Source organism: Pleurodeles waltl, chromosome 1_1 (genome assembly GCF_031143425.1).
Source record: "Pleurodeles waltl isolate 20211129_DDA chromosome 1_1, aPleWal1.hap1.20221129, whole genome shotgun sequence".
NCBI classification, from domain to species: Eukaryota; Metazoa; Chordata; class Amphibia; order Caudata; family Salamandridae; genus Pleurodeles; species Pleurodeles waltl.
The window spans coordinates 287947580-287971888 of NC_090436.1; positions in this window are offsets into that span (position 1 = coordinate 287947580).

Consider the following 24309-nt stretch of genomic DNA (forward strand, 5'->3'; position numbering starts at 1 on the left):
CAAGAAGAATGATAGCTGCATAGCTGCCTCCATCCAGACGGGGTCTAGCATCTTCAGTAACAGCTAAGAGGGCCGATTCTGTACCATGAAAAGGTCTGAAGCCCATCTGGGTGTCTTGAAGGCAGTTGTACTTTTCCAAGAAACCTGACACCTGGGAATTAACTTGTTTCTCCATAAATTTAGATGTAATGGGAAGAAGGGCAATAGGTCTAAGATTCTCAAATAAAGCAGGGTCAAGAGTTGTTTTTTTCAGCAAAGGCTTGACCGCAGCGTGTTTCCAGCGATGAGGAATGCAGCCAGAAGACAAAGTATCATTGATAATCCTAGTTAGGACAGATGTTACAGCTTCTGAACCTAAGGCCAGCGTGGAATGAGGGGAAGGGTCTAGAGGGGAACCTGATTTAATAGAACAGAGGTATTGATATACCTCCTCTTCCTCAATAGGCTGAAATACTGAGAGAGATGCACAGGGTACTAGTCCATCCAAGCTCAGGATTCCATTATCCCTCTGAACCGAATTAGACTGTTTGACCGAGAGGGAGGCTTGAATGTTAAATATATTTTCCAAGAAAAAGCAGGCTAATTCATTGCTATGCTCCTTTTAGCCTTCTGTTGAAGTTATACCTTATGGAAGCTGAGTCATTTCTCTTTAGGGGAGCCGGGGGACTGTTCAATCTTGGCCGTATAGTAGACGGCCTGGGCCGCCTAAAGTTCTAGATGGAATGAACAGGTTTGACTTCTATAAGCTTTTTTTTTAACTCAGGCTCATAAGCTTTCCTCCATCTTCTCTCCATCTTCTTACATTCCTTTTTCAACACATCAGATGAGGAGAGAACCAGGGAGAATTCTTTGATCGAATAATCTTAGTTATAGTCTTCGAAGGTAGTACTATATCTAAAGATTGGGAAATCCAATTATCAAAATTATCTGCGGTATAGGACAGGTCAGGAAAGCAGTGGTCTGCTGATTATTGAGGGTATTTACCCAATCCTTTTTATTTAGCTTTGACCACTGATAAAAAGTAAGGTGGCCCTGCGACTGATAGGCTAGGGGGACCAGGGTCTAAAGAGTCAATGTAATTAAAAAATGGTCTGTCCATGATAGAGGAAGGAGGGAATCTGCTACAATATTGGAGACATTACTGAAAACTAAATCAAGAGTATGCCCTTTGTAGTGAGTGGGACCAGATATGAGTTGTGCAAACTCTAGTGCTGGTAGATCTCCTAATAGCCTCGTACCAGGACCACTGCCAGAGTCCTCTGCATGTATATTAAATTCCCCTAAAATGGTGCAGTTGAAGTGTTTAAAGGCGTAGGCAGAAAATGCTATACTCTCACAGTCTGAAATGGATAGGGCATTATTGGAACATTGAATTTATTTTTTATAAATATTTCCAATTCCGCCACCTCTGCCCAATGCTCTATCAAGATGAAGGATTAAATAGTTAGGGGCAGAGACATAATCACGTCAGGGGTAGAACCCTCTAGCAACCAGGTTTCAGTTAGAAACAGAACATCTGGCTTACAGTCATCAAGTAGCGAATAAATGTGCAATTTATGGGCTGAAAGAGAGCGGCAAATTAATAACATAAAATTGTAAGTATGTTTCTTCACCTTACTATATTTGGAGAAGGGATATGATGAAAATAAGTTTTTCAGAGTTTATAGCTGGTGTGAGTGTACTTAAATCGAGTGGGCAGTTAGCCATGATCCCTGTTGATTTATTAAGGCTTAGAAGTGTATCCCTTGTATAAACCAGTCTGACAGGGGTAAAGACTAGTAAATACATAATTAACTAATCTCCATGCTACAGTTTAGATGTAAAACAGTAAATAAAATCAACCCCCTTGAAGTCTCGACAGCCACCTGACAACAGAGCCCAGCTCTTAAAATATTTGTGTGCTTAATGAACAACCACTAGGAAACCCACCAACTGGGAATAGAAGAATCCCAAGGTGGTAAAGTAAAAACTCAATTAATACACAGGAGTAGCTCAAATCAAACAGAGCAGGGGGTTGTTAAACTATGCTCACAGTGCCCTGAAGAAATATAGCTAACACGGCCCTGATAAATGTTATCAGTATTACATTCAGCATTGTATTACTAGGATCCAAGGACACTATGACAGCCTGTCGATAGGAGCGGACCCCAAGCTTGTTCCACTTATTCTGCAGCAGGGTTCTATGCTTCTATAGCAAGGATGGTCACAAACTAACCACATGCTCCAGGGATTCTTCACCAGTACCACATCCCCTGCACGTTACACCCTCCCCTGGAGCTAAGCTCCATATAGGACGAAGGTTCAGAAAGGTTAGCAGCCCAAAGCTCATCAACCTTTTGTAACTGTCGACAGTCAGTCAAAAAACAATAATGGGATCCTTTCACCTCAATCACGCTGATTTTATGCCATAACACTGATTCCAGACTTCCCGCCTTGGCCCTGCGCAGTTCATGGCAGAGTTTCAAAAAAGCACCAGCACTGTCTGCTCACTGTTCTGAAAGGCCAAACTCGAACCGCACCTGCAAAAGTGATGCAGATTGAGGAAGGTGGAAGACTCTCAAATAAATCTTTGTAACTAGCAGATTAAGCAAATTTGAAACAATGTCCAGCATTACTTTGCGGCCGAAAGACAATGCAGGGATAGTCTCCTAACTTTCAATAATGGGAGCAGGCTCGGTCCCCTCAAAGATCTAGATAGCTTTGAAAAGACAACTTGCAAGGCTGCCACTTTGACCTCAATCTCTTTCCCATGAATAACAAAGCTACCCCTGGCGTTGAAGTGCACTCCCAGATATTTATAAGACTTATCTGAAATTAATCTAGCAACCTTATAAAACCAGCTGGCCCCGGTTGCCTTTTCCTGCCAAAAGAAATCGCTTTGGTTTTAAGCAAATTTATCTCCAGGTGATTTGTGTCTATATATAAGGCCAACTGATTGAGTGACCAATGGAGACCGACCCTGGTATACTGAAATATTGTCAAGTCATCAGCGTAAAGGAGATGACTAAGCCAAAGGCCCCAAATTTGGGGGGAATGTGAATTAACAACATCCAGAAAAGATGAGAAATCAGTAATATACAGGTTAAAGAGCAGGGAAGCAAGAACACAGCCCTGCTTCACTCCACGAAAAATTGGAATTTTCCTGGATACAGGACAACTATCTCCTAGTTCAATAAGAACCCATCTGGTAGTGTGTAATTTGATAATGGCTCCCAGGAGCACCTGGGCAATTCCCCAATTCTGAAGTTTCACCCATAGAGCATTCCTGGGGACCCGATCAAAAGCAACCTTAAAGTCAATGAAACAACAGTGCAACACTGAGCCTGATGAGTAAGCCTTGTCCATCAGAATGGACAAAGCTAATAGGTTCATGCATGTACCTGATGAAACTGAAAACCCTGTTTGGTTAACGGTAATGAGGGCCTTCGAATGAACCCAGGAATAGAGTTCTTCTAGAAGAAGACTAGCATAAAGCTTAGCCTCATTATCGAGGAGGGCTATCAACCTGAAATCGGCTGTATCAGACCTTACACCATTTTTATAGATTGGATGAATAATGGCTCTGCTACACGACTCAGGAATCCTTGAGGACAGGACACAATAATCAAAAAGGTTTACCAAGTGGTCGACCTGAATGAAGTATCTTGTTTAAACACTGCCATTGGGATACAATTAGGGCCTGGGGCACCATCCCGTTTTCCCTTACTAGTGAACCTATCTCATGCGAAGAGATTGTTCAGGTATAGACTCACTTGATGGATCCAAAGCCCCCGGTCTTGATGGCTTTACCAGTGAGTTCGACAAACAGTTTAAACACCTACTGACCCCAGAACTACTTGCAGTATATGAGGAGTCACTCCAAAAAGGAGTCCTATACCCTCCATGCACTTCTTCCTGACCTTGGCAATAACCTCTTGTAATTGCAGTGATCTTTGTCACTATGAAAACTTTATAATAAAATACTGGCAAAAGTCTTCTCATCTCAACTTTCATTATTAATGAACCAAATGATATCCCCAGCGCAATCAGGATTTGTCCCCCACCGTTCAACATCTCCACACCTGTGAGCTGTCTTCTCCATATTGAATAGAATCTCCCTGGATGTATCCACAGCTTTCTCTCTACTAGATGCCGAAAAGACATTTAATTCCTTGGAGTGGCCATGCCTTCATGCTGACATATACATATTGGGCATACCCCACGTTTTTTTCTCTCTGATAAAACATTTATATGTACAGCCTATGGCACGCATTAGAGTTAATGGTTCCATCAGAGCCCTGTTTCCTATCACAAGAGCTACTCCCCATGGATACCCCTATCACTGCTGCTTTTGTATCATAGCATTAGATCCTTTAGTCCAACAGCCTACTCTGCCCCACCTACATTGTGGTCTGCAATGTAAACCTGGCCCATTACTTACCTTCCTTTACACAGATGACATCTTACTCTTCATCCAGAAACCAGAGGAAAACGTTACACCTGTCCTGCCCAAATGACACATTTTTGGACACTAACTGGCCTTCGGATGAACTGGTCAAAGTCTGAGATTTTTCCTATTACTCCTGTTACAAGACGAGCCCCACATGATTACCCATTGACCTTGTGTGCACTTCTTGACCTTGTGTTTTACGTGGATGAGATACCTTGTGACTGGCACAAGTTCTAGAAACAGTTAAGGTAACATGGTCCCTCTCTAGTCCTGATGAGGCCCAGAATAGAAGGGGCCGAAACACGTCAACACCTATTGGATTGTGGCGAGGTTTGGTAATAAGCGAAATAGATTTTCCTGAAGCATCTCATATAGTGCAAGGAACCCTAAGAAGAAATCTAATAGGGTTTAGCACACGTGGGGTTAGCTATCCACAACCATCGCTTCTGAGTGGAGTACAAGTTTAAATAATCTTGGTACCACTACCTCCAACAGAGGAAATTTAATTGGGACAATTTCCAGACAATGTATTGACGTTATGTTTGTCGTTGATGTATGTTTAGATATTTGCTTTATAATTGTTGACAATCTGTAAATACTTTCCTGTCACGATGGTACAGCTGTGTTGGCACATTCTGCCCTTCTGAGTTGGTTTTTCTATGTCCTGCTTGAATTAATGTAAATAAATGCTGTAAAGAAATTACTTTCCGAAGAGAGTATTAATTACTTCTCTTTGTAGAAAATAGTGTTATTTATCTCGGCCTTTTGACCAATTTTGTGTTACTAATTGTTTCCTTACCCAGGTCAGGTAGGGTTTGGTGGGTAAACCTCCTGTTCATCATATCAATGATGAGACACATCAACAACTTTTTCTAGATTCCAAGAGCTCAGGATTTGGCAAATGTTAAGGGGAATTTTATGATTTGCGTGGCCTACTACATGTGGTTGGTGCAATTGATGGCACACATATTGCCTTAGTACCTCCACACACCAGGGGGCAGGCCTTCCTCAATTGGAAGAACTTCCATTCCAACATTGTGCAAGTTGTCTTCTTACTGGATTCAAACATTTCAAGTGTATGTGCATACTTTCCTTGGTCAACACACGATTCCTTTGTACAATGGAACGGCACCATACCCCAGCAAATGTCACAACGTGGACCTGAGATGTCCTGGCTTGGTTGTTAGAATAATAAGACTTGAGGATCAATTACTTTAATCTGAGGTTAGGAATGTATAATGGCTTGATGTGATTTTGATTTATCAATGTTTTGCTTCCATGTAGGAGACTCTTCTATCCTAAATGGCCATGGTTCGTTGGACCCGCCTAGGAATGCAACAATGCCAGAGGAAGTCCTCTTTAATGAGGCACATAGAAGAAAAGAAGGCTAGTGGGGCTGGCTTTTGCGCTCCCAAAGGCCAGAGTTATGTGTCTGGACAAGATCGGTAGAGCCCTCCGCTACTCAGCCAATAAGTTGTTCCAAATCGCAGTTGCCTGCTGCATGCTGCACAACATTGCCCTGCAGCGGATCATCCCCATCATTGCGGAGGATGGAGACCATGAAGAGCCACCGGGTGAGGATGTTGAAATGCCCAGTGAAGATGACAGTGGTAAAGAGGAAGAAATTGACCAATGTCAATATGTCATGGACCACTTTTTTACCTCAGTGCAAGTGTACCCTTACATATTGTGACAACCAATGTCAGACCAACTTGTGACATACTGAACATATCAGTCTCTAATTCTAACTTGGAAGGATTGTTCAGTTCAGGAAAGCAAAGAGGTTTGTGGATCAAAGTTTCTCTACTTTGACTACTGTGTTTATTACCATAGATTAACTTTGCTTGTGCTAAGTGTATGTGTTCTCCTAACTTTTCATTTGAGTCAAATTGTATATGTGAAATCATTATTTTTCCCTTATTATTCTGTTTCAGGGTCCTTCACAGTGCAATCTTCATTTGGGCATTTCAACGTTGTGACAGTTGCAGTGATATGTTGCTGTTGGAAAGTACAAAGGGAACATGAGTTGATCGTGAGGCAAACACCCACTTTAGATGGACAGATCATGTACAGAGACAACTTGCGGTCTGATTGGATGGAAGTTCCTGAGATTGTGTCAGACCTGTTTTTTGTTGGATGTTACCACCAAGGCAAAATGTACCACTTAACTTGTACTAACCATATGTGTATTTCAAGCCACAGCATACAGGTTTCCCTTCACGTTGGCTAAATCTTCAATTTGTGTTCAGTATAGGAAGCTGTTGATGTGTTTTGCTCATAGTTGAAAGAACTTTTTTTAGCACACCACTGAATGGTGGTTGAGACATTGCACAAGATACTGTCACAGTGTCCTGAAATGGTCATGTGGCCTCAATTTCTGTTACTGCCATCATGTAGACCTTTGGTGTTACTGATGCAGGATTCCTATTGTGAGGGCAGGATGTCTGGCTCAAGCTGAGGCCAAGAATCAACAATAGGTTGCCTATTTAATTTGATCTTATGAAATATATTCCTTTCCTCCATAGTGTCCATTTTCTGGGTTGTCAACTTCTACATGGCACAGACTGTTTGGTTCCTGCATGCTTTCTGAAAAACATATTTGATTGTGACAGCGACTTGTTACCTACCAATAAATGACACCAATACATTCAGATTTTATTGTTTCTTTTTTCCATATTATTTTTTACATGGAAAACACATTACCAAATTGGTATCTATTTTTTGGTTTTTGTATTGTATTGTTTGACAGATTTCGGAAATGTTGGTATACAGTATACATAGAAAAGGAATTACAACAATAAATATTACACCAGTCTTTGAGTTTGTTTTATGTGCATTTGTTTTGAAAAAAATGAGTGCAATATATTTGTAACCAGAATGAAAAAGAACAGGAATAAAAAACTAAAGTCCATCATGGTGAATGGAGCTACATATGTTTAGCACAAATTGTTTGGAATTCAATGTACAAATACAACTCTCTTCAAAAAGGTAAATGTGTTTATGAAGTAGTCCACAGAGTGATTTGTAGACACACACTGGAATAAATTAGGTCCAGCGTCTCTTGGAGGTGGTGGCGGAGGTCTTGCCATTCTCTACTGATGGTCTGGATGAAAGTCCCCTCCTCAGGGTAATGGGCACAGCTGCAAGGGCTGGGGTGAGTGGATCGGTTTCCAGTTGTGGTCCTGTCTGTGGCTGAGGAAGGTGTATTTTGGCATGATGTTGAAGGTAGATGGGAGAAGAAAAGCCTTGCACATGTGATAATAAATAACAAACATTACCCCAGTCAAGAAGCACATATTGGATTTGTGATTCTGCAGCTCAAGAATGATCACTCTGCACCTGCTTAAGGTTCCTGATCTCTGTTTGGATCTGGCCCATCACATCTTGGGACTGTTGTATTGCTCCCAAGACTCAGTCAGTGGTGGTCTGGGAGACAATGATGTCAGTAATCTCACTTTGATGGTCTTCTGATTCCCTCAAGCAACCCCTACCCTCACTATTCTGTGCCTTGAGGCAGTGTGGCTCATCCCACTCGGTCTTGGCACAAGTGGATGTGGTGGTGTTTACTCAACAGTAGCCAGGAGTGAGGTGCACAAGATGGGAGTTGTGTTCCTCTGGACACAGAAAGCAGAGGTTTCCATAGGCTGAATTGTTGTAGCAGCTGGGGTGGGAGGTGTAGGTGTAGGTTGAGTGTGACTCGCTGCGGATGTCTGCCCAGACAGTCCAGATGGACTAGGCATCCCCTCATCATCTGGGCATGTAGGAGTGGTGTCCTCACTGAAGGCTTCATTCTGGCCTGGAGTGGAGGTGTCTTCGGTTGCAGACTATGGCGGTCATTATGAACAGAGCGGTAAACTCAGCTGACCACCGTGGCGGTGGTGAAAAGAAGACCGCCATTGGCGGTGAATCGAAACCCACCATACAATGAACCAAAATCCCAACCTTGCCAAATATCACCAGACCACCAGTGACCGCCATGACCTTGTCGGCGGAAATGCTGGACCTTCCACCCCGCCTCTGCCGAGCACGCCCACATCCCGCCCACCAAATAATGATGCACAAATCACCTTGGCAGACAGTGGAGGCATCACAACCATTGGTGGTGCCGACCGCCACGGGCGGCAAGTGTACTTAACAGCAAGAAGTGCCCAAATTGGATAATCTTGAAACCCACACACCTGACACAAATCCATAACCCCATAAAACACTCATAGACACACCCGACAATCCTTTGCAATGAAACCAGGCCAAAGAAGACAGAAAGCACCGGAGGCAGACACTGAATGCCACAATACACAAGACGCACACCGACCCACAGAAGAGCACCCTCATCGCGTCTCCTGCCCCGACACTATTCACCACACTCACCATGTCACCCCCCAAACATCCACGCTTCACAGAAATGGAGCTAAGGACCATGGTGGATGAGATCCTGAAGGTGGAGCCACAAATCTTCGGGGCTCAGGTGCAGCAAACACCCCTCGCAAGGAAGATGGAGCTTTGGCAGACCATTGTCAACATGGTCAATGCAGTGGGACACCATCCACGCACCAGGGATGACATCCGCAAGAGATGGAATGACCCGCGGGGGTAGGTCAGGTCCATGGCATCCAGCCACCATATTGCAGTCCAGAAGACTGGGGGAGGACCGCCACCAACACCACCCGAATACACCGACTGGGAGAAAAAGGTACTGGCCATCTTGCACCCTGAGACTCACTGGACTCTCTGGAAGAATGGATTAGGGTAAGTCATCTACATTTACCCCATATACACCATACCTGTAATGCATGCACCACCCCACCCCACCCAAACCCACCAGGACCAATATCCCACCCACCAACAGCCACTGAATCCACCCCCCCACATGACCACAAACCCACTAACAGGCCCACATCCCTCCCCCTGTGCACAGCCACCTACCCCTGCAAGGATTCACAATGGAACTGCACCCCCCATGCAACTCCACACCCTGACCAAAGTGCAGTGAAAATCTCACAAAGGCACCCTGGATGGGCACAAAATGTTACACCAGCACACAATAGCCCACTCCTGTGCACCCCAACCATTCATGCATTTGTAACAGACAAGTCTATGTCCTCCAACAGGCACACCACCCATGCCACACTCACGGATGGGACAAGGAATGCCAGTACCCCCCCCATGGAGACAGAGGCACCTCACAAGACATTGGGGAAGGATCCCTGGACACTGATGAGCAGGCAGGCCCCTTACACAGTCCTGGACTGTCACCATGCAGCAGCCCCACCCAGGAGCAGCAGCCCAGGGCAAGCGTCCCCACACCAGTGTATCCAGGCCACAGACCGGTTGGAACACAGGTACAGAGGCCACAGTCTCCCCCTCCCAATATGCAAGAAGGCGAGGGCCCCAGTACAAGTGGTACCGCCAGACCTGTGCAGGGGACACAAGCACAGGGGGCTAGGGCAAGTGCTAGGGCCTCAGTTGACCGGGGGGGGGCCAAAGGATGGATGCAGCAGCCCAGGACGTGATATCTGAGGTATTGGGGACCTACTAGCATACCCATGACAGGCTGGAACAGATAGTATCCATCCTGGAGCACATTCAGAAGATGCAGCAGGAACACCACCAACAGGCCATGGAGCAGTGGAAACAGCACAACACCACAATGGCCAGCATAGCAGGAGCACTGCTGCAGTTGGTACAAACCCAGTCTGAGACCCACACAGGACAGGAGGCCCCCACTACAGCACCGGACACAGACCGGAAAATTATAGCATCATCAGCAACATCCAAGGAACTACCTTCAGAGGAAACCCAAGGGTCAACCATGTCATCCCCTCAAGGTCAACAGCAGGCGCCCAAACGGTCCCTCAGGCCAAGATATGGCACTGGAACCCCTGCAAAAAACAAGGCCCCTTCAAGATGTAACTCTGCAACAATCTGCACAGCAACCATCTGTAGGAAAGTACCATCTTGCCTGGCATATTACCCGCATGTTTACTGTATTTATGTTTGTTTTTGCCTGTGTCACTGTGATCCTGCTAGCCAGGACCCCAGTGCTCATAAAGTGTGCCCTGTATGTGTTCCCTGTGTGGTGCCCAACTGTATCACTTAGGCTCTGCTAACCAGAACATCACTGTTTATGCTCTCTCTGCTTTTAAAATTGTCACTGCAGGCTAGTGACTAATTGTACCAATTCTGATTGGCACACTGGAACAACCCTTATAATTCCCTAGTATATGGTACCTAGGTACCCAGGGTATTGGGTTCCAGGGGATCCCTATGGACTGAAGCATTTCTTTTGCCACCCATAGGGAGCTCAGACAATTCTTACACAGGACTGCCACTGCAGCTTGAGTGAAATAACGTCCACGTTATTTCACAGCCATTTTACACTGCACTTAAGTAACTTATAAGTCACCTATATGTCTAACCCTCACTTATTGAAGGTTAGGTGCAAAGTTACTTAGTCTGATGGTACCCTGGCACTAGCTAAGGTGTCCCCGCATTGTTCAGGGCAATTTCCCTGGACTTTGTGAGTGCGGGGACACCATTACACGCGTGCACTACATATAGGTCAATACCTATATGTAGCATCACAATGGGAACTCCGAACATGGCCATGTAACATGTGTAGGATCATGGCATTGTCACCCCCAATGCCATTCTGGTATTGGGGGTGACAATTCCATGCATCCCTGGGTCTCCAGCATACAGACCGGGTGCTGCCAAACTAACTTTCTGGGGTTTTCTCTGCAGCTACCACTGCTGCCAACCCTCAGACAGGTTTCTGCCCCCCTGGGGCCTGGACATCCCAGTCCCAGGAAAGCAGAACAAAGGATTTCCTCTGAGAGGGGGTGTTACACCCTCTCCCTTTGGAAATAGGTGTGAAGGGCCTGGGAGGAGTAGCCTCTCCTAGCCTCTGGAAATGCTTTGAAGGGCACAGATGGTGCCCTCCTTGCATACGCCAGTCTGCACCGGTTCAGGGATTCCCCCAGCCCTGCTCTGGCGCGAAACTGGACAAAGAAAAGGGGAGTGACCACTCCCCTGACCAGCACCTCCCAGGGGAGGTGCCCAGAGCTCCTCCAGTTTGTCCCAGACCTCTGCCATCTTGGATGCAGAGGTGTGAGGGCACAATGGACACCTCTGGGTGGCCAGTGCCAGCAGGTGATGTCAGAGACCCCTCCAGATAGGTGCTTACCTTTCTCTGTAGCCAATCGTCCTCTGAGGGCTATTTAGGGTCTTTCCTGTGGGTATCTCACCAGATAACGAATGCAAGAGCTCACCAGAGTTCCTCTGCACTTCCCTCTTCGATTTCTGCCAAAGATCGACCGCTGACTGCTCCAGGACGCCTGCAAAACTGCAACAAAGTAGCAAGAAGACTACCAGCAACATTGTAGTGCCTCATCCTGCCGGCTTTCTCGACTGTTTCCTGGTGGTGCATGCTCTGAGGGCTGTCTGCCTTCACCCTGCACTGGAAGCTAAGAAGAAATCTCCTGTGGATTGACAGAATCTTCCCCTGCCAACGCAGGCACCAAACTTCTGCATCACCGGTCCACTGGGTCCCCTCTCATCTTGACGAGTGTGGTCCCTGGAACACAGGAGCTAGATCCAAGTGTCCCCGACAGTCTAGTGGCCCTTCTGTCCAAATTTGGTGGAGGTAAGTCCTTGCCTCCCTACGCCAGACAGTAATCCTGTGTACTGCGTGAACTGCAGCTGCTAGGGCTTCTGTGCACTTTTGCAAGACTTCCTTCATGCACAGACTAGCCCAGGTCCTCAGCACTCCGTCCTGCATTGCCCAACTCGCTGAGTTGGACTTCGACTTCGTGGGACTCCCTTTTGTTGTGCTGAGTCGACCAGCATGCTCAGATCTTCTGAATGCCTGTTCAGGTGCTTCTGCAGGTGCTGCCTGCTTCTGCATGGGCTCTCCGTGTTGCTGATCGCCCCCTCTGTCTCCTCCTCCAAGGGGCGACCTCCTGGTCCTTCCTGGGCCCTGGCAGCACCCAAAATCTTTAACCATGACTTTTGCAGCTGGCAAGGCTTGTTTGCAGTCTTTCTGCGTGGAAACAACTCGGCTTCCTCCAGCACACCGTGGGACATCTTCTGACCAAAGGAGAAGTTCCTGGCACCTTCCGTTGTTGCAGAATCTTTGGCTTCTTCCACCCGGAGGCAGCCCTTTTGCACCTTGATCTGGGGTTTAGTGGGCTCCTGCCCCCCCCGGACACTTGCTTGACTCTTGGACTTGGTCCCCTTCCTTTACAGGTCTTCAGGTCCAGGATTCCATCTTCAGTGCTTTGCAGTCGGTTGTTGCCTTTGCAGAATCCCCTATCTCAACTTTACTGTCTTTCTAGGGTAGTAGGGTAACTTTACTCCTACTTTGCAGGGTCTTGGGGTGGGGTATCTTGGACACCCTTAGTGTTTTCTTACACTCCCAGCGACCTTCTACACACTACACTAGGCCTGGGGTCCATTTGTGGTTTGCATTCCACTTTTGGAGTATATGGTTTGTGTTGCCCCAGGTCTATTGCCTCCTATTGTATTCTATTGTGTCCTACAGTGTTTGCACCACTTTTCTAACTGTTTATTTACCTGATTTTGGTTTGTGTATATATTTGTGTATATTACTTACCTCCTAAGGGAGTATATCCACTGAGATACTTTTGGCATATTGTCACTAAAATAAAGTACCTTTATTTTTAGTAACTCTGAGTATTGTGTTTTCTTATGATATAGTGCAAAGTGATATAAGTGGTATAGTAGGAGCTTTGCATTTCTCCTAGTTCAGCCTAAGCTGCTCTGCTATAGCTACCTCTATCAGCCTAAGCTGCTAGAACACTCCTAATCTACTAATAAGGGATAACTGGACCTGACGCAAGGTGTAAGTACCACTAGGTACCTACTATAAGCCAGGCCAGCCTCCTACACCATCCCACTCAATCAACCACCACGCAGTGCGAAGAAGCAATATGAACTAATGCAAGCATTGATAGACCCATCAATACTACCAACAAGGCTGCCACCATGTTGGCATTGAGGACAACCACCCATGACCACTTGCCATCACTGTAAATTGCACTATTCACTCCCTGCCACGAATAAAACACATATCACACCTGAAACACTGTCCCTGTCATAAAATGTGAACAAAGTGAAGTATGGATGCAACTGGCTGATAATCACTTTATTGGCAATGCGTTGCATGAAAGGACTCCTGTGTGCCTAAATGTGGCCCCAAACTAAATGCACTAAATTGTATTCTGTACCATGCAGAACTGGACAGAGTTTCACATAGAAGATTCAAACCACCCACTTAGATGATAAACCACACTGACAATATGTGTCACAAACCCCAATGTCAGCCCTTAGTCCCAAATAGTTACTGGAAGTAGAGTTGTATCAGTTAGGTCCTGGAATTGGCATCTTCCCCTTCCTCATCATCACCATCACTCTCCTCACCTCTCTGAGGTAGCTGGTCAGGACATACAGCACCCTCCACCGCCAAGAGGGGGATACAATTTCTCACTGCCACGTTGTGCAGCATGCAGCAGGCCACCACTATTCTACACACCTTTTCAGGCCCATAAGCCAGGAAACCCCCAGAGATATGTAGGCAAAGAAATCTAGCCTTCGGGAGATCTATTGTTCGTTCTATTACGCTCCTAGTACATCTTTGGGCCTCATAGTAATTCCTCTCTGCATCCGTCCCAGGATTCCTCACTGGTTTCAGGAACCAACGCAAGTTTGGATAGCCAGAATCACCTAGAAAAATGTGCAATACAGAGTAGTCATTGTCAAGCCTCTGAGTCAGACAACTTGGCTGTCTGCTAGGTGTCAGTTAGTGACAGAAACACTTACCTATGATCCACCCTCTGCCCTCTTGTAGTTGTTCCATCTTGTGTGGCACACTATTGTTCCTCAGCACAAAGGAATCATGGACTGAACCTGGGAACATGGCATTCACATGTGAGATGTACTGGTCTGCAGTACATATCAATTGGATGTTCATGGAACGAAAGTTCTTTCTGTCTCTGTACACCTGTTCACTGCCTCTTGGGGGTATGATCGGTATGTGGGTGCCATCTATGTCACCGATCAAATGGGGAATGTTTGCAAACGCATAGAAGTCTGACTTGATGGCAGGGAGGTCAGTACTTTGGGGAAAACTCACATATGACTGCAGGTGTCGTACAAATGCATTTTGAAATCTTATTAGGGCCAGATGTGCGAAAAGATTTTATCCATTCTGTGTCTATGGGAAACTGTGTTCGTACATATGACCCTTAGTACCATGCTGAACATTGGCTGTGAAAATCCAGCACCCATTCCCACTGTCACTTGAAATGAGCCCGTGGCCAGGAAATGGAGTGCCGAGAGCACCTGCACTTCAGTAGGGATGGCATGCTGATTACAATTTCCCGGAGTTAGTGCAGGATCCAGTAATGCACAAAGATCAAGAATTGTTGCACGGGTGAGTCTGTAATTGATTATGATCTGACGCTCCACCATGGTCTGTACTTCCTCGTTACAAGGGTCGGTACCTACGAGGGATTTCAAACACGTGTGAGGAACACACATACATAGGCACACATTGTCATTAGTTGTGCACTGCATACTTGATTGTAGGGACTCAACAGCAACATGTTCTTGACAGATCTTTATCTACACCTCAAAGAGGGAACAGTGTTTGTAATGTGTGTTGTTTTTAATGGCCACATGCATAGGTGCTTTATGTGGAAAATAGGGCCTGCATAGTGCACAATTATTTTTTATAGATGCGTAGTTAATGCCAAAATGTCTGCCCCCTGTAATCCAGGACTGTCATTGTGGAAGTGACCTCATACCGCTAGCGGTTGACATAACAGCGTAAGGCGGTGTTTACCGCTGTTTGCACCGTCACTGGTTAACATGGATGCCAATGGAGAATCCTGGCGTATCATGATCATCATCTATACTTCACTTGACTCCCTGATCTTGTGCGAACAGGTACTCTACTGTGTGTACTGCTATGTCCTGCCTCTGGTTATGGAAGTGGCTCGTGTTGCAGGGGAAAGGGCCCCGGCCTTCCCCAGGAGGAACTGGGTGGGTGTATGTCTGGCCACTATGTACCTTCATTCAGCTATTTACAAGTGTCTCTCCTGTTTTGTCTCCCCATCCCTGTTCTCTTGTGTTGCTTTTTTACATCAGCAACATCTGGTGAGGGAGCTGAGGCACCGGCAAGTGGGGAAGCAGCGGCCCAAGGATCCTCAGAGGCACAGTCATCCAACGCCAAGGGGACCAGTGGGTTGGAGGGCGAGGGGAGTATCACGGGGGAGGCAACTACCACTGGAGGTAGTGACTCCGATACCTCCTCCGATGGGTCCCTGGCGGACCCTAGTGGCCACACCACTACAGTGACATCTTCCGCCACCCCCATTCCATCACCACCTTCCCTTTTGCTCCCCACTGAGTTGCCCGTACCCGCTCACTCAGAAAGGTGGGCGTCTCCTTCGCCCCTTACACCTCCTCCCCTGCCCCAGTCAGCCCTGCTGCCCTCACAGAGGAGGCTATTGACCTCCTGAGAACCATCTCTGTAGGGCAGACAACCATTGTCAATGTCATCCAGGGGCTAGCATCAGAGATACAGCAGACCAATGCCTATCTGGATGGCATTCACGGTGCCGTGTCTGGCCTACAGAGATCTTTTCAGGCTCTGGCCTCCTCTTGAATGGCATCCAGTTTCCCTGGTGAATCCGTCCCCCCTCCAACCTCCTCTACCCCTTCCAGCACCCCACTCCCTTCACCCGTCCAAATCACACGGTCTGACACGCAGTCAGGCAGCTCAACACACAAGAAACACACTTCTAAACACAAGCACCACATCTCCCACCACAAGCATTCACACAGCCAGCGCACACATGCACACATAGCAACATCCACTTCCCCCAGTGTGCCCACCTCTTCCGCCTCCCTGTCTGTCCCCTCTACATGCACACCCTAATGCACTGCACCTTCAGTCACTGTTGCTGCTCCTCTTACTTCTGTCACCACAATAGCAGACATCCATACATGCACCCCAGACACCACACCTGCACTCACCACAACTTATGTAGTTGACACATGCAGCACACTCACGAGACACCCACACAACGTACATCCACATTGGCAGCCTGTCTTCTCCCACTGTGTCCACCCCCTCCAAAAACCACCAACATCCACCACACCTCAGCATACTGTCCAGTCACCTGCACCCACTACACGCACCCCTACACCACATACGTCAACACCCTCTGCCTCCACTCCCACACCCTCATCCAGGACCACCCCAATTGCTCCGAAAAAACCTTTCCTCTCCTGTCCTGACCTCTTCCAACCAACTGGCCCACCCCGTCTTGTCCCTGCGCACACCTCCTTGCCTTTTCCACTCCTTCCACTTCACAGCCCACACCTGTCCGCCCTTCACATTCCCATGCCCCTTCCCCAGAGAAGAAGAGGCCCCGCGCACAGCAAAGTCCATCTGGCTGCACCCGCTCGAAACACCCCCCCACCTTCCAAAGCCAAACCCACACCCCCTCCACCTTCGAAGCGCAAGTCCAAGCCCCACCCCTGTCGCAAATCCCCACCCCCTGCCCCCGTTCCGTGAGGTGCCTGTTTGCCCCATTTTTGCCCCATTAGGTGGAGTACTGGGCACTTTTGGGAGTCAGGTTGGGGCCGTTGTGGCCCATGGGACTTCTTGCGATACGGACTGGCCATTGGCCTTGTTGGAAATAGTTGGCTCTGTGAGCTGTAATAAATATTTATGTGTGGCCTGTGTTTTGGCGGCACACTGTTGAACCCTGCTCTTTAGTTTCATTGTTTGTCGGTGTGGGGCATTTGTATGTACTATGGTCAAGTTGGATTTGCCTTGTGTCAGGTAAGTACCTCTTGCTGTGGGGTGTGTGGGTAGTGCTGCTGTGAAGGGTTGGGGGTGTTGCTGGGTGGGTGGAGTGGGTGGGTATGTAACTTTGCCCTTTCCTCCCTTGTTTCATAGGTTGCAGTACTTAATGTTGTTGTCTTCGTCGGCAGTCTCAGTCGTGGAGGTATATGGCAAGGAGCAGGGCTGGCATGATCTGCAGCTCTCTATTCATGTGTGCTCCGGCGCATTGTGTGGGCCTCCGGTAAGTGTTTCATTAGATTTGGTTAATTTCCGCCTGGACTTGCGTTGTGGTGGTTCCCGCCCCGGAACTGACGGCGGACTAGTGGTTCATTATTTGATGGGCCGGTTGGGCCTTTCCGTCGGACTGTGGGTGGACTCTGCCATTGTCATCGGCACTCCTCTACTGGCAGTGGGAGGTTTTCTGAATGCCTGTGTTTCGATTGGTTCATTATTCGGCGGTCCGGACCAATCCTCTGTTGGCGTTCTTTTCCGCCGCCGGCGCAGTAGGGACTGCTGTGTTCATAATGAGGGCCTATATTCGACTGGCCCTGGGTATTGATGCTAATATGAATTTAAAAAAGACATTAAAGGTCTAGATTGTACCTCAAATGTGTCTTCAGTTACAGATGAAGCAACCTAAAAAAATATGATTAATGGGATGTTTAGGTCTTTGTGTGATTTTTGTTTACTTTTTATTCATGCAGGTTAATATACACAGATGCATACTTCAGTAACAATGATGGAGAGATGTCCTGAAATGTAGAATGTTATTTAGACAGTGTACATTACATGTACTAGACATGCAGTTCAACCCAGCAGAGAGGAGAATTGAGAGCTGAGCCATTTCAAGCCCTAGCAGACTCAAAAATAAACCATGATTCAACATATTGGATTAAATAGCATTGGTCATGATATATACACAGCAAAGGAAATTGTATATTGATACTACTTATAATCAGCATTCCACAAAACATGATTGGACACCTTTGAATACACAAACTATGATTTATGCAAGCAAGTAGAACAATTCAGTGGAGTAGCAAGAAGGTGACAACAGATTGGATCAACACAGCATATGACATGTTGATGCATACCATGAAAAGGTGAATGACAACTATGTAGAACTTTGACGTTTGTGCATCGGTGGAAAGAAAGGGAGATTGGGCAACAACAAATTGCCCTATTGTTATGAAGAGACAAAAGCAGGGCCTCATGGTAGTTGTAGTTATTTGTAAACACTGTTGCCAATACTTGTGAAAAAGTGAGTAACACATACCTATCTATATTAATACAGTGAAAATGAACACACATTAACAATATGTGTACATGCATAAGTGTATAGTGTGAATAAGCTAGCATACCACTTATAAGCATTATCTGTACCTTCATGTACATATGGACGGAGTTTGGAAACTGTGTTTTGAAGTACAACAACCTAAATTGAGATACTGCAAAAGACTAGGCAAATGCAAAGGGTGATTCATGGAGTACAACACACAATCTGAAAAAACATATTGGTCATTGGTTAAATAGATTGTAGCAACCACAATGCTACTGATTTGGATAACACAAGGTCATTTGGAAAATTAAGTTTCAATATATATGTTTTGACAGGTGTCTAGAACCATTCTAAAAGCTAAGTTATGGGCATGTACTCCATTTGTGATTAGTGAGACATAAATAGGATTAACCTACCAGTCTCCACTTCACCAGGGATTCCTGTCAAGACTTCAAGATGTAGGATCTGCAAGACCTTCTCTTCCCAGGGAAAGAATTGTAATGGGGGACAACGAGAACCACCAGTCCTCTGGGCCTCCTGGTGATGCTTGGAGGCCAGAAAACAGACTCTCCCCTGCAGGTCATTCTACCTCTTCCTAATGTTCTCCTGTGTGCACAGATTGTTAGGTACAGCATTCACTCTGTTGATGATTCTGTCCCACATTTGCCTTTTCTGAGATATGGTAGTATTTTGTACTTGTGCTCCAAACAATTCTGGCTCTACTCTAATAATTTCATCCACCATGACTGTCAACTATCCTTCTGTAAAATGTGGGTTCCTCCTCCCTGCCATAGTAATCAGAAAAAAATATACTAGTGTCCCTATAGTGATTTGAAAAATAATGAAAAAATGAAAAATACAGAGGGAGGATAGAAAAAAGAAAATAACCTGGCTGTTCAGTGGCAATGTCATCCTTAGAAATGTGGCCAGCAGTGGAATGGAAAAAGATCATGGTCTGGGATGTAGTATGTTATATAGTGTGTTTGCAGGTGTTCATAGTTGTTCAGTATACATCCAATAGCTGCAGCCACAGTAGAATGCTGTGCAGGTCCTGCCAAAGACTCTCCCTGTCATAGGACCAACGCCAGCTTAACTGTGCTATCTAAATATGTCCCTCAGCCCGACCCTCTTCAACGTCTACATGGCCCCGCTCGCCAACATCGCCCGATCCTACAACCTCAGCATCTTCTCATACGCTGATGACACCCAGCTGATCTTCTCCCTCACCAAGGACTCCGCCAAGACCTACCTCCACAAAGGAATGAAGGCCATTTCCCAATGGATGAAGAGCAGCTGCCTCAAACTCAATTTTGACAAGACGGAAGTCCTCATCTTCAGCTCCTCCCCCTCTGCATGGGATGACTCCTTGTGGCCTGCCACTCTCAGAGCCACTACAACTACCCCAGACCACCCACATAACCTAGGATTAATCTTGGACTCCTCATTATCCATGACTCAGCAAGTCAACGCCATCTCCTCCTCCTGCTTCAACACCCTCTACATGCTCCGAAAGATCTACAAATGGATACCCACCGAAACCAGAAGAACAGTCACCCAAGCCCTCGTAAGCAGCATACTAGACTACTGCAATGCCCTCTGCGCAGGAACCGCGACTAAACTCCAGAAGAGGCTGCAACGCATCCAGAACGCCTCCACACGCCTCGTCCTGGACATCCCCCGCCACTGCCACATCACAGACCATCTGAGAAACCTACACTGGCTCCCACTCAACAAGAGAATCACTTTCAAACACCACACCCACGCTCACAAAGCACTGCATAACACCGGACCAGAATACCTCAACAGGCGGCTCTCCTTCTACACCCTGACCTGGCATCTCCGCTCTATCGACCTCGCAACCGTCCCATGCGTCCGCAGAACTACAACAAGCGGTAGATCATTCTCGCACCTCGCTGCCAAAACGTAGAACACTCTTCCCACCCACCTGCGCCAGACCAAAGACCTCCCTACCTTCAGGAAACTTCTCAAGACCTGGCTGTTCAAGCAGTAGCAGCACCCCCCCCCCCCCCCAGCACCTTGAGACCTTCACAGGTGAGTAGTGCGCTTTACAAATTCCTGATTGATTGATTGAATATGGTTGGTGCAATGGCATAGTTCCGATGGTAACATAGTGCTACTCACCAACATTGGAGTACATTGCGTTGGCTGCGGGATACAGCTAGCCTGACGGAGTACACTCCATCAATGCAGACATGGATGAACAGCCGTAGAGCTAAAAATGGTGGTCAGAACACAGTCAGCTTGACAGAGTACTTGGGACCACCCCTGCGGTGGAGTGACTGTCCTACCTAAATCGGGCCCTTAATTCATCCTGATTTTTCAAGTAAACACTGCACCACAACATACACAGATTCTTAGATGATTACAGACTGACATGCTAGAATCAAAACATCTGTACACATGTAAAAACAAAAAAATTGGAAATCTAACTCATTCCAGGTGCCCTCAGGTTCACATATGTCACGTTCAATGCTCATATGTTCATAGCATACAAATCACATTTATTCTCTAATGCAGAACAGCATTTTGCACCACCAACAAAAATACTGACTGCTGTGCAGATGGCTGTCACAAAGGAGAGACCACTAGCCCAAGGGAAATACAACATTGTCATTACCCCAATAACAGCCCTTGAGGCTGTTACAAAAGCAAATATGCCAAATGCAAAAGCACTATATACATGTAGGATACAGAGGGCTACCTCCTTGACTGTAACTGATGTTACTTATGTTTTTGTTCCAAAATACAGACCCAAGAATTTCTTCAGTGTGAACTTGAATACCCCATGTGTACCAACATTCTGCCTCTTCATTAATACAGAATAATCATTTATACTGGTGGTTCAGCCCAACCAGATGTAGATACCAAAGATCAGTACTCTGCAGCTTGCGCAGCTGTTTGTGGGGTAATGAGGGTTGCTAAATTCCTTTCTCAGAAAACTGACATGGAGACTCTTAAGGACTGCACAGCACGACTTTTAGAGCTAAAAGCTTTGATCTTGGCACTGAAACAAACTGATCCTGAACTTTCACCATTAATTGTGTGCAAGTCGTACTACAGTATCCAGTCCTTCAGTGAATACTTACACTACTAGTACCTTAACGGTTTCAGAGATTCAAAGGAAAACACCATATAACACAGATTTCTGAAGGGAAAGGTAGCAGATCTTAAAAACAAGCTGCCACGAGCTCATGTAGTCCATACGTTGGGCCATCAAGATTGTGGAAAACATGTTGTAGGAAACTCTTTGGCTGACAAAGCATCCAAATCTGCAGTTGCTATGGCTCCTGTTGCTGCGAGAGCTCGTTCTCATACTAGGGTGGATGATGAGACTTTGGCTGCCCTGAAAGCTTCGGCTGATGGCTAACCTTTCTCAAAAGCATATCTTGCAAAATATTCCTACCATTTGTGTGCCCAAAATGTCACCTTTGTTACAATATCATGGGTGGGTGATTGTGTGATCCCCAACTACAACCACAGGCTAGGTCTGATTAAACCTGCACATGAGGGTTATGCTTCTGTCCAAGCTGATGCGATGGCTACCATCTCACTATTACTGAAACTTTATTGGTGGCTTGGTCTGCACAAAAAGGCAAAGCACTATGGCCCTCATTACAAGATTGGTGGCAAATGCCACTTACCACCACAGCGACGGTCACCAACATATCGTCGCCATGGCTACCAACCGTCCATTGAATTATGATTGTAGCCGGAATTCTGCCAGAAGGCTAGCGGAATTCTGGCTTTGGTCATGGCGGCAGACAGCGGTAAGGTGTTGCTGGTGCCAGCAGCAGCACCACGCCAGCAAAACACCGCCTACCGTATCATGTCCCATAATACGGCCTGGCGGCGTTTTGCTGGCAGATGGTGCTGCTGGCAGCAGCGCCACATCCTGTCTCCTGCCGGAGGACCCCCTGCAAGCAGGTAAGTTTGGTTCTCCGACAGGAGAGGGGGTTGGGGGTGTTGTAATGCATGTGTGCATGAGTGGGTGTGTGTGTACATGCATGTTGAGTTGTGTGATTGCATGTGTGCCTGGAAGTATGTTCATGAGTGTTGCTGTGAGTGTGTATGTGTGTATGAATGTATGCATGCGTGGGTGAATGTGTGTGTATGGGTGTGTACGTATGTACATGTATGTGTGTATATGTGGGGGGTCAAAAGGGGGAAGGTGGGGCAGACTCTGGGATGTGGGGGTGAAGGAGTGGGGCTGGGGAGACCTACCGCCATGGTTTTCGTGGCGGTACAGAAACCACGGAAACCATGGCAGTGGGTGGGGTCAAAATGCAATGGGCGGCCTTGTGACGGCTGCCGGGCTTGAAACTGTAGTCTCCAGCCCGCTGGTCGTTACCGCCATGGCGGTCGGTGTGTTAACTTGGCAGTTTGGCTTTGGCCAATCCGCCAATGTCATAATAGTGGAGGTATGTACCACCAGCCTGTTGGTGGTACTATCGCCACTATTACACCGACCACTGGGGTCATAATGACCCCCTTTGTCCTTACTTGTGACATTTGCCAACAAATTAAAGGGTCCTCTGTTAAATGCCCACCACAGACACCCTTCCTAATTTCCAACAAGCCTTTGCAGTGTGTCTACCTCGACCATTATGGTCCCTTACAACCAGATAATGCATACAAATACATTCTTTTAGTTGTAGATTCATGCTTCAGATTCCTATGGGTGTGACCACAACGATCAGCTGACGCACAACCAGTTATTAAAGATTTGTAAGTCTTTGTCTGGACATTTGCAGTTGCAGCATTCCACTTGGACCGGGCCCTGCTTTTGCCTCCAGAGCATTCAGGGGCACCATGACAATGATGGTTTTGGGGTGCATTTCTCATCTCCTTATCATCCCAAGGCAAGTTGGATAGTGGAGTAGAAGAACACGAGACTTATGAGAAATCCTTAACAGCTAGGGTACTAAGTTAATTTCGTAGTTGGCTTGTACGGAGTCCAGAGAGCATTAAATAATCTGCGAGAAGGTCTCTGAGAGGATGAACCACTTATGAAGTCCTATTTGGGACCACATGTACATCCCAGATCTTGATGGCTCTAGCACAGAGGTGGTAGAAACACCTTTTGACATAAATGAACGTGTCACTATTTTACAGGAAATACAACAATTCTGTGAGGAAAATTCATCAGCACATGCTGCCACATTGAGAATGAGGGATTTGTCCCTAAAGGTGGGGATCTAATTTGAGAAAAGATACCTGTGAAGGAGGAGTTTGACCCATCCTATCGAGCACTAGCCCCAGTTCTAGGAATACATAGTACCAGAACTGTCATCCTACCACGGCTTCCTGTTTCTGAAGACAACCGCTCTGTTTCCACTGATAACATCAAATTGCATTATGTGGCTGATCCTGCAAAGTAGACCCCCAAGGATGACTGGGTAGTTCCCTTAACTCTCTCTCTACAATTCAGGTTATACCTCCTCAAGCACTGAATAATGCTGAAATCATTTCCTCGAAGTTGGGGAGGGCAGAGAATTAACTTTTGTTGATTCCTGTCACCATTTCATTGACAAGAAATGTACAAAATATTAATTTGCAATTTTCCAATGTAACACAAACAGAAGGAATTGTTTATGATGAACCACCTATGACTACACCTACCAGTTCCCTTTCGGCTGCACTGGCTCCAGTTTTTGTACTGCTCTGGTTACTTTACCGACATTAATGACTTTTCTTCAAATTCTGTAG